Genomic DNA, 15,405 nt, shown 5'->3' on the forward strand with positions numbered 1-15,405 from the left:
CTTTTTTTGTGGCAGCTAAAAACTAGATATCAAAGGGATGCTCATCAATTGGGGGAAATGGCTAAACAAGTTATGGTCTATAATTGTAATGGAATATCATTGTGCTATAAGAAATGATAAGCAGGATGATTTCAGAAAAACCTGGAAAGACTTACATGAAATGATGCATAGTGAAATGAACAGAACCAGGAGAATGTTGTACACATTAACAGTAATAGTATTCGATGAAGAGCTCTGAATGACTTAGCTGTTCTTAGCAATGCACTAATCCAAGACAATCCCAAAGGATTAATGAGGAAACATATTACCTGCCTCCAATGAAAGAAATGATATTGATTGGATACAGACTTAAACATGCCATTTTCAAATTTCTTTCATTTTTTCTTTTAAGTCATTGTACAAAATGGAAAATATGAAAATGTTTTACATAACTGCACATGTATAACCTATATCTGATTGCTTACTGTCACAAGGAGGGGGTAAGGGTGGAGAGGGAGAGAGAGAGATAAAGGTTGAAGCTCAAAACTTTAAATAAAAATGTTAAAAAATTGAAAAAAAGACCAGGGAGGCAGCACAGCTATGGATGATGTTAAGATTTAAGATATGACCATCCTTGCTAGAGCCTGCCATAGAATGAAAGAGAAATATGTGAAGGTAATTGAAGAGGTTGGTGAACTGGGATTCCCAGGTAGTTGAAGGAACATTTTCTTTTATACTCAAGTCCCAGAGTATGCATCAGGTACTTGTGTATTTGAGAAAGCAGAGACTTAGAGGTCAATAAATGATTGCAACAAGGATCTGCACCAAGTGATGTAGAAGAATGGAGAGAATCTCATAAGAAGTTATCTCTTTTTGATAAGCCTAGGTTGAATAGTTTGTAGAGTGCTGGACAAAGAGTTAGAAAGACCTGAGTCTTCCTTCAGACTCCAAAGATCCTTCCTCAAACACTTATTAGATGTATAACCTTGGGCTAGTTCCTTAACTTCCCTCAGTCTCAGTTTCTTAATCTGTATAATGAGGTGGATAATAGGATCTAATTCACAGGGGATTTTAAGGATCACAACTCTAAATAGAGTTTATGTCTATCCATACAGAGTTCTATATAAATTCCATTTATTATTTTTAAAAGAGGGAAGATTATTCATGATGAGAAAATGTTCCAGAAGGTACAATGGAAGGGGAAGACAAAGGGGCATATAGACTGAGGAGGACAGAGATGGAAAGTCAGATAATACTGAACCACATAGATGAAGTGAGTAGTTACACTCAGAGAAAATACCAATTGCCTTGAAGCCCCCATTCTCCTGAGTTCTGTGATAATGGTGGGTTAAGTCTAACTGTACCCTCTCACACACTAGAGGAAAAAATGTACAGCTTACTCAGAGACTGAGTCAAACAATTCCTTGTGACCAAGATTAATAGAGGTTTTAATCAAACTCATACTCAGCATCAAGCTCTTAGCTTCATCCAAATATGCACATCATGTACACATGTACATCCAGAAGATACCCTACATAAGCAATGTCTGTCTCCTTATTTGGCCTGGTGTCTAAATCCCTTGCTCCTGAAAGTAAGAAATTTGGAATACAGTGGATTAATGGATATGGAAGACTGACACTTGGTATCTTATTTCAGATGATTCAGTGACTCAAGCAGACTATATATATCTTCCAGACTAAAGGGACTTCAAATCCAGTCCCTAAGAGGAATTAAGGGTGGAACCTCAGTCTCATATGTTAGTTATGGAGAATACCAGAGCAGGAACTTTGGTGTGTGTCAGTCCCCTTCTATCAGCATATCAGCCAATGATGGAAGACTGATAAAGAGGTAAAGAAAGGTCCCTCAGCCTATAATTGGCTTATAAGATCCTTCCTAATCTGAAACCAATCTTCCTATTCAAGTTGATTTCCCTCAATATAAAAGGTTTGCTCTAATAAGGCTGCTCCTGTCACTGTCCCAGCTGCATATTATGTTTAATCTTGCCTCTGTGGCTATGGTTATTCCATTGCCCCACTTGAAATGCCCTGTCTATCTAAATCTTATCCATTCTTTAATGTCCATCTCAAGATCCAGTTCCTCTATGAACTAACTCTTCCCTGACAGTGAGCTCCACTTCCCAATAATCTGTCTCCCTTCTCTGTTATCTTCTTACACATATAGTAAATACATTACACTCTGTTTTATTGGCATTTTCATTATTTCTCCAAACTCTAATTTTCCTGAAGCTTATGTCAGGAATATTCTATCTTTCTTTCATGTCCCCTAAAACACCTTGAATAATCTTGGGCCCATGGTGAATGTTTGATATACATTTATTAATTGACAGGTCAGGGAAAGAGAGTTTCTTCTCATACCTGATCTTCTATTAATTTGTGAGTCCTATGGTCTTCAAGAGGAAATCTTAACAGATACAAGATTCTTGTGATGCTAGTCTGTATTGGGCTAAAGGAGTGGAGCTAATTTCACCCAAACTCTCCAGCTTAATTTTCTGAGTGATTTAAAAAGAGGAAGAAATCAGAGGTATTTCATAGTCTTACAATTGCTGTAATAGAATGGAGAGCCATTAGGGATGGTCAGTTGTTATGCTGTAGGGAAACAATTCTTTACAAGTCTTCCTGGTAAGATGCCAAGAATTGTTATTATCTGGGATATAGGGTTAGATGAGGCAAGAGTTTATCCAAATACAGAAATAAGATTTAGGTAAAATCAGATGAGAACAATGACTAGAGGAAAGATGCCATTCAGTTGGGATGAATTAGTGAAAAAGCCAGTTCTCTACTCTTTTTTAAATTCCTTTCTTACTCAATAGGCTACATTTACTTTAGATATTCAGAGTGCTTGTTGAAATCCTACTCATCTCTCAAGATCCAAGCAAATTCCACCTCTCATTTGTATATTTCCCTGATCCTCATAGGAATAAGTGATTCCCAGTTCTCCTGAACCCTCACACTTTGTTTATACTTCTTGTATGCACCTTATTTCATCTTTATACATCTTATTTCCTCCTTTTCTACCATAAATTCTTTGAAGGCAGAGATTACTTCTAATTCAACCTCATAATGCCCTAGACACTTATGGAATCATACATTGTAGATATTCAATAATAATTTGTTCAGTTTTGAATATGTGCCATCAGCTGTTTTCAAAGTGCCAGATATTTTGATGATAACTCATTCTCTGTATTGTTTTCACTGCTCCTCCCCCAATATCTACAATGAAGGACCCTTAAAGGGAAAGGTACAGAGTAATAATGTCCCTGGTTTTCTGTATCTTAAGGTATTATCTTTCATTTATGCTGCATATATTTGGTATGTATATAGTTATTTGCACGTTGTTTCATTAAAATTTGAGTTTCTTGAGAACAGGAACCATGTTTTTGACTTTTTTTTTTTTAGTATCCTGAGCACTTAACACAGTGCCTAGCACATAGCAAGAGTTTAATAAATGCTTGTTGACTTATTAATGGGGAATGTTTCTAGCTGTCATCATCTGTGGAGGAAGAGAACATGGTGGCTTAGGGAATGATTTTTCCTCTCAATGTTTCCCTCACTCCTAGCTCACCATTTATTTATATTTATAAACATTTATACTTTATTTCTATTCCTGAGCCTTTTGTAAGTCGGTGTTGATAAGTCAGAGAATGTTTGTATCACATGCATGTCATAGAAAAATATAAAGGTCTGGGGTTTTCATTGGAGATATGAAAAGATACATTGTATGTGTGTACATTTAGACAAATGTATATGTGTGTGTGTATGTGTGTGTGTGTGTGTGTGTGTGTGTATGTGTTTATGAAGTTAATTTTTGGAGCAGAGGAAAGACTAACAACTCAGTGAGTCAGGAAAGGCTTTCTGTGCCAGATGGCATATAACCTAAGCCCTGAAGAAGGCTAGGAATTCTAAGAGGTAGAAATCAGAAAGAAACATAATCCAGGTATGGGAGGCAGCCTATGAAAAGGCATAGAGGTGATAGCTAGAACATTAAAGTCATAATAGGTCAGTTCAGCCAGAATAAAGAATGTGCTTAGTGTGAAAGAAGTGTGGACAGAGGAACTAGAGTTAAGTGGTGAGGAGCTTTGATGGCCACACCACAATATTTGTCTTTTATCTTAGCAGCGATAGGAAGTCACTGAATGTTCTTGAGACAAGAGAGTGATATGGTCAGACTTATGCTTTAGAGAAATTATTGTGGCATGTGATGTGTGCAGAGTGGAAACAGGAATTCCAATTAATATGTTATTTCAATAGTCCATATAAAAGCAGATAACAACCTGGATTTGAGTTACAATTAAATGAATGGAGAGAAAAGGACAGATATAAGGAGATAGAATCAGTAAGACCTGGAAAAGGACTGGATATGAGACACTCAGGAGAGAGATGAGTTGAGAATGATTCCAAGTTGAAAACTTGGGTGATTGAAATGGTGGTGGATCCCTCAAAAGAATTAGAGAAATTAAGATGAAAAGTGGATATTGGGGTGTGTGTGTGTGTGTGTGTGTGTGTGTGTGTGTGTGTGTGTATGTTTGTGCGTGCATGTATGAAGATAACGAGTTCAATTTCAAACATTTTGAATTTGATAAGCTTATGGAACATTCAAGTAGAGATAGATGTCTAACAGGTAGCTGGTAATTTGTGACTGGAGCTCAGTGGAGAGACTACAAACTTACTCTGGAGAACAAAACAAGAAACGTAACTCCTGGACATCTCCTTGAACCAAGAAAACTCCTTAATGAATCACAGATAACTTACATCCTCAGAAGATGGCCAATCTGTAGACCAGAAACCTCCTTGCTTCCTAGCACTGAAAACTGCTACCAGCTTTGAGTCTCCAGATGCACACCTAAATGATGCTCCTCATTCTTTGCTCCCCTGCTTTGGAATGGTGGTGGCCAGTTTCATCATTGCATAAGTTTTCTGCCACTGAATTATACATTTGAATTTCCTATAATGAATTATTGCCTTCTGCTTAAACAGAATCGATTGGAACCTTTCCCCCACTGAACTTGAGGGCATTGTTTCATCCTTTACCAATGGATTTGCTTTTCTTAACCTTATCAATAGCAGATAAGAATTTTCCATATGGCACAATAAGAAATGGGATGGATTTTGTCATTGGTATTGTATAGCAGTGAAGTATCACATTTAACATCGAGATACCTGCATTCTGTGTTCACCTCCTCACCAGCCCTGTGTCTGTCCAATTTCCCCAAATGTGCATCATTTATTCTTATTTTAAAGTCAAATAAAGTTCCAATTAAATTTGTCTTGAGAAGTTATTTTGAGAATTTCACAACTATCCTTCCCTCCAGTCCTGTCAAAGTCAGGGCTCTGAATTACTTCCATAAAGGGGGATCAAACACCCAAATCCAGGGCAAAACATGGGCAGCTGGAACATCCCACATCCAAAACACTGAGGTCAAGAGAAACTGTGAGGTGCCTCTCAGTCTATATCCACATACTTCACAGGCTCCTGCTGTGGCACGCATACCACCCTGAAGATGTGAGTCTGATGTGTGATTGGAAAGGAAGCTGAGAAAGAGAGAGGGTAGGCCTTCCTGCTGTCCACAGCAGCCAGAGAGTCTTGCCCACAGGCCTAGAGGGTCCCTTCAGGGCTTGAGTGATCTGGAGCTGCTGTCAACATCAATTGAATAAGCCAGATAACTGTGAATCCCTTCTTCACATTGTCAGTCTCTGACTCATCTCTCCCTCTCTGGGCTGGAAGGGGCCCAAATTGGCTTCCCTTATGCTTATAGAAGAAGGCACCTGTCTCTCTAAATTCCAAGATCTCCTCTCACTATCTTGGCTCCTATTCTAGGACCAAAATCAGATATCTATACACCCGTTTGTGTTAGCTCGCTAACTTCCTACTACAAAGAGAAGTAGAAAATGAGATATTAAACAGAAAGCAGAGAATTGGTTGATGTTCTATGGTTAAGAATAGTAAAGCTGAGGGATAGATGAAGGGAGTTGAGGAGAGACAGACACACACAGAGACAGAGTCAGAGACAGCGGGAAATAGAGACAGAGAAAGAGAGAGAGAGAGACCAAGAGACATTAGAAGAGACAAAGACAGAAAGAGACAAAGGGATTAGGGAGAGAGAAGGGAAAGGGGAGAGTAAAGAGAAAGGGGAAGAGAGGGAAGATGAAAAGGGGAGGAAAGGAAGGGAAAGAAGAGAAAGAGAAATGAAAGAAAAACTAAAGACAGAAAGGGGGAACCAGGCAAAGAGGAAGGAAAAGAAGAAGTCGGGAAAGCAATGGAAAAAATGGGGGTAGAAAGCAAGAAAAAGGGAGGAAAAAGGATAGAGGAAGAGAAGAGATAGTAAAGGTTGACAGTGACATCAGGAAAGAAAGATACAGAGAGAATAAAGACAGAGAGGAAAATATAGGAAAACAGAAGAGTGAGTAGGAACAATTCTGAACATCACAAACAAATCAGGAAAGGAAGAAGGAGATACACAGAGAATAAAGACAGAGAGGAAAATATAGGAAAACAGAAGAAGAGTGAGTAGGAACAATTCTGAATATCACAAAAAAAATATTAATGAGTGAATGGTCCCCTGAGAAGCTTGATTTTTTTTTATTAAATTTTCACCATCACTATACTGTATAGTTCCTGCATATTGTACACACACATACTCACTACACACACACACACACACACACACACACACACACACACACACACTATACCCACACACAGACATACACACTGTTTTAAATAAATAGAAAAATCATCACCAGAAAATGGGGTTGCTTAAGCAGCCTTCTCTTGCCCCAGGGGGTCACAAAGGAAGTAAAATGTAGTAAATTAAATATAATCATCATCCTTCACTACTAGGCTCAAATACATTGCAATTTGCTTTAGCTGAGTGGTCTTTTATAAGACTTGACAACTTGTATAGTTAATAGGACAGATGAGAATTTATGGGGATTCAGTCTACTTCCTTCATTCGTTGATTGAGGGTCTACTAAGTGCTAACACCCTGTTAGACCCTAGACCCTGTGAGGGATACAAAGATATATTATACACAGTCCCTGCCTTCTAATCTAAGAGTTTCTAATCTAATTGGGGAAATAAACCAGAGGAAGTTAAATAGGAATTTGAGAGAGAAATAATGACAAAGACAATATAAAAAATGTCATAAGGCAGTGTATTTTTTGAAAGCAAATGAATAGCACAGATATGTTGCTACGGTCAAAGAATTCCTCACCTTGTGTCCAGCTCACAAGCACTGAGCCTGTCTGTAATTAGCCAGGCTGATCCTTGGAAAGTATAAACGGTCTCCTGCTGAGACCTCCTTGAAGCATTTCCCCTTGGCAAATTTTGAAAGAGCTTGAGCTATGCTGGTTCAGACTGTGAGATCCCAGAGTCACCTCTATGCCAAAATGAAGCATGAGAGTAGGATTTGTTAAATAACACAGGTCCTATAAATTTAGAGGAAGGCACTGTGATTGTGAATGCAACCCAGGTTTACAACTGTGGAATTATTTTTGCTTCCTCATCTACCTGACTCCAGATATCCAATCAGTCACTATGCCTTGTTGATTCTACCTCCACAACATATCTCATTTCTATCCTTTTCAATCCCTTGGCTACCACCCTAGTTCAGGCCTTCATCTTGCTACTGAAGAAATGCAATGGCCTCCTGTTTGGTCTTTCTGTCTCCATTTTCAGTCAAATTTCCACACATCTGCCAAAGAGATAGTCCTAAAACATATGTCGCACCACAGAATTCCCCTACTCAATAAACTCTAGTAGCTCCCTATTATAATTAAGACCAAATATAAATGCATAATACGACTTTCATCTATGTTCTAGGCTTACGCAGTATATCCATCCTTTCACATACTCTGTGGTCCATCCAAGCTGGCCTTTTTGATATTCTTCACACATATCCTACCTTCCATTTCTATACTTTTGCACAACATACCTAGAATGCATTTCTTCCTTATTTTCACATATTAGAATCTCTAACCTCCTTTCAAACTCTGCGTCTTACATGTGAGGCCTTCACTGATACCCCCCAGCTAATGGTCCCCTCCTCTGAAATTACATTGTATTAATTTGTGTTGCTATATATGCATACTGTTTCCTTCCTTAGGTAAGAGCCTGTTTCACTAAATTTTTATCCTAAATGCATCTTATCTACCAGGTGCTTATTAAATGCTTTTTGATTGATTGTTCTATTGATAAGGGAGTACCAAGATTTGAAGAATAAGCACACAATCAGTTTTGGCTCAGCAGTCAATTCAAAGTATTTTCTTCATGATGTAGTAAGTAAGTAGATAGGAAACAGTCACAGAATACCCATACATGCTCTGCATTGGGCACTCCATTACATGCCATCTTGCATTTCTAAAAGCAAATTCACCAAGACTTCACATGAGTCGATGCCAGGCCATGTAAATTACACATGAGTCCGAGGAGGGACCTTCTTAGCCATTCACCCCATTATAACTTTTACAACTGAGGTTCTTAGTCTGAGGACAATGAACTTCTTTTTCTAACATTTTGATAACTATATTTCAATATGTTTGGTTTCCTTTGTAAATTATGGTTTATTTTATGATTCTAAAAATATTCTGACAAAAAGTCCACAGAATTCTTCATACTGCCAAAGAGGTCTGTGACACATATGAAAAAAAGTTAAGAACTCTTGGTCTAGAACTTCCAGTTAGATTAAGGTCCATCTCAAATAACGTTTCCCATATGAGGCCTTTCCTGATTCCTGCATGACCCCAGTTCCTAGTGACCTTCTCCTCTAAAAATACTTTATATTCATTCTGCACATGTATTATATTATCTATATATACTTTGTTTCAGTAACATGCAAGATCCTTGAGGGCAAGATAAGTTTTACATCCTTAGTGCCCCACATAGTGTCTTGCAGATTCTTCCCCAACAAACCATCTCCCATGCTTTGCCAAAATCATGTAAGATGTCTTGCAATACATGAGAGATAAATTTGATTATTAACAACAAACATGGCATAAAACAAGAAGGTGTATGCTTATGAAAAGCTTTTTGCCACTGGCATGGAAGATGTGCCAGTTCAAGTCTATAATGAACTTCTTGAAGAAGGTGTAATCCCATAACAAGACTAAGGAATAAACATGGAGAGTCCTTGTGCTCCATTGGTACCCATGTAATATTAAGAGATACTAGCATTTAACACAATGCCTAGCCCATAATAGGCACTTAATAAATGTTTATTGATCAGTTGCTTGATTGATCTAGATCAGAGGTTCCCAAAGTGGGAGACACCACCTCATAGAGTATATTGGAATAATCCAGGGGGGGCTGTAGTAGCCTCAGGTGCAATTGCAGGGTGTTGAATAAAAATGAAGGGGAGATGGAAGCATAAGGAAAGAAGAGAAGAGAAGAAAATTTTGAAAAATCACTCATACAGGTTTCATCTGCTGTTTAACAGAGTTAAAGTCATAGTGATTACATTATTTTCCAAATAAACACACAAAATACAAGTTATAACCAATCAATTGTCAAGTCCGCCAACAGGTCTTAACAAGAAAGTGTTGGCAGGTGAGCATGCTGTGCTTTGTTGGGAAGTGTGGCATGCATTGGCAGGAATATGTGGATGTAATGACTTGTTTACAATACAATACTATATGGTTACATGATGCAATATTGCATCATCAAAATTTCAACGCAGGAAAAAACCACAAATTACAATGAATTATTAAATTTAAGATGCATCATTTATTTTAAAATATATTTTATATTTTTGAAATGATGTAAATTTAAAAAAAAGTTAAAAGGTTAAAGAAATGGATGGGTTATGATCTACACTGGGTGATATTTAACTTAATAACACTTAAGTTAATTTAACAACATTTAATAAATGTTGACTGACTGATGGGTTGATGAAGCACCTGTATTGCTGAGGGCTCAGACAGATCTATTGAAGCATTTCCAGGGATTTCATAGTGCTTTGGTCATAAGGTTTAATTGACTTTAATCAACTAGAAAATATTTAATAAGAACCTCCTATGTGCTAAGTACTACACTAGGTGCTAGAGCTACAAAGACAAAAACAAATCAGTCCCTGTCCTCAAGGAGCTTACATTCCAATTAAGTGAACAACATGTATGAGCAAATAGTATCAAAATACATACAAAATAAATTCAAGGTAATTTGAGGGGAAATCACTAGCAACTGGCTAGAGGGTAGAAATCAGAAAAGTTCTCATGTAAGGGGGCAATTCAGGTAAATTTTGAAAGAGGTTAGTGATTCTAAGGAGCAGACATGGGGAGAATACATTTTAGGCCCAGAGAACAGCATACAGAAAGGTACAGATATGAGAGATGGAATGCTGTGTGTGAAGGACTAAAGTAGCCACTTTGGCTGGATTGTAGAGAGCATGCAAGGGAATAGTAAGTAATAATAATAATAAGTGCTTAATAAAATATTTGTTCAATTGAACTGAATGATTCAAATAAAGTTTATTTCAACTGGCAGAACTCCAGTCATCACTGTGGGTACAACTCTCTTTGTGAGGTAGAGACAAGAGATGAAATGATATTGGGATCTTACTTGGCATAAATAGAAGACAAGGCGGTTTTGTTTTTTAATCATAATAACACAAATAGAGACTAGGTGGGGCAAAGCAGATATAGCAATGGTCTCAGACTCAATCAGACCTGGCTTCAAGTCCTGATATTATACATAATGATTGAGTGACCCTTGGCAAGTCACTTAACCTTAGTCCCCCAGGCACATTTCTAGGACTAAGTTGCAGAAAAGATATGGGTTTCTTTGTAGTTTCCTATACTAGTGAAATCACACTGCTGGTCAATACAACAACAACAAAAAATTCTAATTCCATTAGATTTTGTTTGCCATTGTCTGGGGTGATGAAGGCAGGAGGAGATTTGGAGGGGAAGGTTATATATTGGCCAAGGAGAAATGAACAAGCTCATAGGTTCCTGCACTATAGGAGAGAATGGGGAGTTCCCTTTCAGCACCTCACTCCGGAAACACTCTTAGAAGTTGCAATCACCCCATCAATTCACTCTTCAAACATTGGGCATTTTGACAGGCACTAGCACAAGGAGTTGTCCTATGAATAACACCCTAAATTCCTCTTCTTAGAGCTAATTATAAACTTGAAATTAATATTTGACTTTTTACGATGGGGGCAGGGGCACAAATCAGGGCATGGAGATGTGTTCATTTCTAGATTGAGACTCAAAACAATTATTCTACTCAGGAAAATGGCCCCAAGCCTGCACAATTCAGGCTCTCTAGCTCCTGCAAAAAAATGGCCTGGAAGAGAAATGGCCTTTAAAGAAAAAGTTTGATTTCAATTTAAAATCGAGGAGGTACCCAAGGAAACTGAACAAAGATACTCTTCATCTCCTAACATCTGTCATCAGGTGGGCCATGTGAGCTCTCCTTAGATGGAAAAATTACCTTTCATCTTTTCTGCTTGTGAGGCACATTATGCGTTAGGAGCTAAATGTAGCTGCCTGCATCGAGTTGTCAACAACTATGCACTCTGTCACCAATAATGCTGCTGCATATGTGGACAAAAGTTTGAGATCTTATTGCTAATTTACCAGATTTATTGTGTTATTTTCTTATTACTCTCTTCTGGGGTAAAAATAGAAAAAAAATCCAATTTCTGATGCAGCTTTAATCTAGTGGGGACTGTTGGAAGCTAATAGAAGTGAGGCCATAAATTCAGAATTCACAAAGGGGTGGAAGAAGCTAGGAGATTTGTTCCTGTCACTCAGACTTGGATATTCTGCATTAGAAAGCCAGTATCCTGTTACAAATGATAAAGGCCCAAGTTCAGAGAGGCAGCTTGCATAAGTATAGCACATAGCAGGGAAAATCACAGTCTTTCATTCATTTTTTCTAGGCCCAGAGCAGTTATGAGCCTTATGTTACATCTTTTATTCTTTCCTTATGGAATTTCCTCCCAATAGGGTCCACATTCAGCCCAGTATTCTAGCTGTGCCCCATAGGAATTCTGGGCATTAAAGGTTGGTGGCCAATGCTTTAATTTGAGCCTAGATACTGGCTGGTACAGCTATTCCATTTGTTTGTGTTTATCTCATATAGAAATAGTAAAACCTGGCTCAGGCCCCAGAGGAAAGGAAGATACAAGTGAATCTTCCATGTTGCTACATAGAGGGACCAAAAAAGGTAGATAGGTAGATATGTAAATAGTATTAGTAGTAGTAGTAGTAGTAGTAGTAGTAGTAGTAGTAATAGTAATAGTAGTAATAGTAGTAATAGTAATACTACTAGTGATGGTAGTAGTAGTAATAGCAGTAGTTGTAATAATAGTAGTAATAATATTAGCAATAGCAGCAGTAATAGTAACAGTAGTAGTCATAATAGCAATAGTAACAGTTGTAGTAGTAGTAGTGTAGTAATAGTAATAGCAGTAATAGTAGTAGTTGTAGTGGTAGTGGTGGCAGTGGTGGTGGTAGTAGTGGTAGTAGTGGCAGTAGTGGTAGTAGTAGTAATAACAGTAGCAGCAATAGCAGCAGTAGTAATAGATTTGGAAAGTATCCTAATGAAAGCTTATTAAAATATTAAGACAACACAAGGTCCACCTACTCTAGAGAACGATAGGAACATGAATGCTTTGTCACAAAAAGAGAAAGAAATTCAATATTCTTATATAATAAGACAAAAACTTCATATTTTTGGAACAAGCAAATGTTAGTTCACTCAGCACTGGCCAGGGCTGATAACAAATATGTTATTTAATTTGTTAAATGTAAATAAAAGTGATTTACCTTTGGATAGAACCTTGGATATTACAAAGATTCAAAAATAGAATCCAAAGTCCCTCTAGAGGTGATAGGTGTATGAACTCAGACAATATGTTGACAAAAACGTTTTCAACAAATGGTTTAATCATGAAGATTTACTTTGGAAATGAAAGGGTTTATAATGGCAATATTGGGCCAGGTCATTGCCACTAGAAATTACGTAAGAGTGAATATAAGGAACCAGATTTGTTTATCAATGTAGATAGCACAAGAAAAAAGCAGAAATCATGCAGCACATCATAGCAGGCTGTAAAAATTTAGCACCCAACAAATATGAAAAAATATGGCTCCTCATAGCTGGAATTAAATATCAGAAGTTCACTGTCTTTAAAGGACTGACATAACCAATGCTTATGTTGTAAATACAAATCATAAAATATCCTGGAAAAGTCCACTGTACTGGATCCAAACCATTATCACAGATTAAAGTTTTTTGCAATCTCCTGTGTATACATTGATCCATAAAGACTTCAGAACAATTTTTTTATATTTTTACAATTACATGTAAAAACAATATTAACAATCATTTTTAAAAATTGAGTTCCAAATTATTTCTTTTCCTCCTTTCCCTACCCCCTCATTGAGAAGGCAAACAATTTGATATACTTATATATACACAGTCATGCAAAATATATTTCCATATTAGTCATGTTGTAAAAGAAAACAGACCAAAAAAACCCACAAAAAATGTAAAGTAAGAAATGATATACTTTGATCTGCATTCTGACTCCATCAGTTCTGTTCTCTGGAGGTGGACAGCATTTTTCAGCACAAGTCTTTAGGAACTGTCTTGGATCTTTGCATTGCTGAGAATAGCTAAGTCATTCACAGCTGATCACCATACAATATTGCTGCTATTGTATACTGTGTTTTCTTGGTTCTGCTCACTTCACATTAGTTCTGTAAGTCTCTCCAGGGTTTTTAGAAACCACCTCCTCATCATTTCTTATAGCACAATAGTATTCCATCACAATTCGGCCATTTCCCAATTGATGGGCATCTCCTCAATTTCCAATTCTTTGCTACTGCAAAAAGAGCTGCTATAAATATTTTTGTACATATTGGTCCATTTCCTTTTTTAAAATCTGTTTGGGCATAGTTGCAAATTATTCTCCAGTATGGTTGGATTAGTTCACAACTCCACAAACTGTGTATTAGTGTTCCAATTTTCCCACATTCCCTATAACATTTGTTATTTTTTCACTTTCTGTTATATTAGCCAATCTGATACATGTGTGTTGGTTGCTCAGAGTTGTTTTCATTTGCATTCCTCTAATCAATAGTGATTTGGAACTTTTTTATATGACTATAAATAGTTTTGATTTCTTCATCTGAAACTCCCTGTTCATAGTCTTCGACCACTTCTCCACTGGGGAAATGACTTCTATGCCTATAAATCTGATTCAGTTCTCTACATAGTTGTGAAATGAGACCTTTATCAGGGAAAAATCACTATAAATTTCCCCCCAGTTTTCTGTTTTTCTTTTAATCTTGGCTACATTGGTATTGTTTGTGCAAAACCTTTTTTAATTTAATGTAATCAAAATTATCCATTTCACATCCTGTAATGCTCATGTTTGGTCATAAATTCTTCCCTTATTCATATATCTGACAGGTAAACTATTCAATGCTCCCCTCATTTGCTTATGGTATTACCCTTTATGTCCAAAACATATACCCATTTTGACCTTATCTTGGTATATGATGTGAGATGTTGGTCTATACCTCATTTGTGCCATACTGTTTTCCAGTTTCCCCAGAAGATTTTGTCAAATAATAAGTTCTTGCCCCCAACACTGGGATATTTGCTTTATTGTTGTTTAGCTGTGTCCAACTCTTTGTGACCCCATGACCATAGCATGCCAGGCTCTTCTATCCTCCACTATCTCTCAAAGTCTGTGAAGACTGGATTCAGTCAAAGGGCCACGTGATTTGTTCTGCGAAGTTTGGATTCAGTCAAAGAACCACACTTGAGGACATGTGGCCTTGAGGCCACAGGTTCCCCACCCTTGATTAACTATGTGGACTTTTACTGGCACAGTGATGTCTCTGCTTTTATTATGCTGTCCAAATTTGCCATAGCTTTCCTTCCAAGGAACATGTGTCTTTTAATTTCCTATCTGCAGTTACCCTTTGCAGTGATCTTTGAGCCCAAGAATATAAAATCTGACACTGCTTCCATTTCTTCTCCTTCTATTTGCCTGGAAAGAATGGGACCAGCAGCAAAAATCTTAATTTTTTTATTGTTAAACTTCACGCCAGTTTTTATATTCTCCTCTTTCACGCTCATCAAGAGGCTTTTTCAATTTCTTCTTCACTTTATGCCATCAAAGTGGTTTCATCTGCATATCTGAGGTTTGTTGATATTTGTCTTGACAGCCTTAATTCTGGTTTTTGAGTCTTCTAGCCTATCATTACATATTATGTATTCTATGCATAAGTTAAATAAATAAGGTGACAATATACAGCCTATCATATGCCTTTTCCAATCTTAAACCAATCAGTTGTTTGATGTTCAATTCTAAATGGTACTTCTTGGCTCATATATGGGTTCCTCAGCAAACAAGTAAGATAATCTGGTATGCCCATCTCTTTGAAG

This window comes from Phascolarctos cinereus, unplaced genomic scaffold (assembly GCF_003287225.1).
Source record: "Phascolarctos cinereus isolate Bilbo 61053 unplaced genomic scaffold, phaCin_HiC Scaffold_2;HRSCAF=192, whole genome shotgun sequence".
NCBI lineage: Eukaryota > Metazoa > Chordata > Mammalia > Diprotodontia > Phascolarctidae > Phascolarctos > Phascolarctos cinereus.